At 34.5% G+C, this 847-nt stretch overlaps 1 protein-coding gene across 1 annotated transcript in view; it reads left to right on the top strand.

Moving 5' to 3' along the window:
* Positions 1-682: 682 nt before the first annotated feature.
* The window catches only part of irak1bp1 (interleukin 1 receptor associated kinase 1 binding protein 1), a 16,895-nt gene continuing 16,730 nt past the window's right edge, over positions 683-847 (top strand). The window contains exon 1 of the mRNA XM_015394536.1: positions 683-687. The gene's annotated coding sequence lies outside the window, so the exon portion shown is untranslated. The remainder of the gene's footprint in view (positions 688-847) is intronic.

The following is an 847-nucleotide window of genomic DNA, read 5'->3' as shown; positions in this document are numbered from 1 at the left end:
TTTTTCATTTATTTTCATAGTTTTTTTGCATTAAAAGATGGCTATTAATTTTAGATTATATTCAACAGCAATAAATGAAGCAAACTATCAGAAAGGACTCTGACATTTTATAGAAGGAGCTACTATTGATTAAAGGGAAGTGCTAACGAACCAGAATCTCCACCTTTCCTAAAATATATATATTCTATTTCAACCTTGGAAATTCAGACGTACAATTTGCAACATACAGACATGCAATTTACCTCACTATTACGGTTCTTCTCAGTCGCTTTAGTGCATCAGTCACACCAATAACAGCCACAACTGTTAGTTGTTAGTGCAGTTTTCAAATAAATTAGTACACTACAAAATCTATTTGTTAACCTGTAAAGGTGTGTCACTGGCCCAAAACAGATTGGCTCATTCTTCAGAAGCAGGCATTTATGTCAATGAATGTGTGCCATCAAGTGGAAAGGGCTTGCACCATTTTTAATGAAGAAGATATTCAAACTGCTTTGTCATGTTTTCATAATGACAGTTTGGTCTAAAAAAATATTTTCCCATGCTGAAAAAAGCTCAGGACGGCACTAAATACACAGCCATTTGAAAAGTACAGTAAGGTTACACATTACTCTATGAGCTACTGTAGCTAAGTGCAAAACACTGATTGTGTATATTTTTACATATTTACTTCATATGCTCTTCCCAGTACTTATTGGTTTACAGCAATGTGCAAAAGAACAAAACAACCTAATTTGAAAAGAAACGTTAGCGACCTTATTATTAGAGCTGTGTGCACGCTGTAAATCAAAAATACAGTTTGCATAGTACTGCAAATCATTCATGCTCGCCCAGACATTCCTATAGG

The sequence above is a fragment of the Cyprinodon variegatus genome, unplaced genomic scaffold (genome assembly GCF_000732505.1).
Source record: "Cyprinodon variegatus isolate N-32 unplaced genomic scaffold, C_variegatus-1.0 Scaffold25, whole genome shotgun sequence".
Classification (NCBI taxonomy): Eukaryota; Metazoa; Chordata; class Actinopteri; order Cyprinodontiformes; family Cyprinodontidae; genus Cyprinodon; species Cyprinodon variegatus.
Note: the sequence above shows the minus strand (reverse complement) of the source record. Positions and strands in the feature narration are given on the sequence as shown.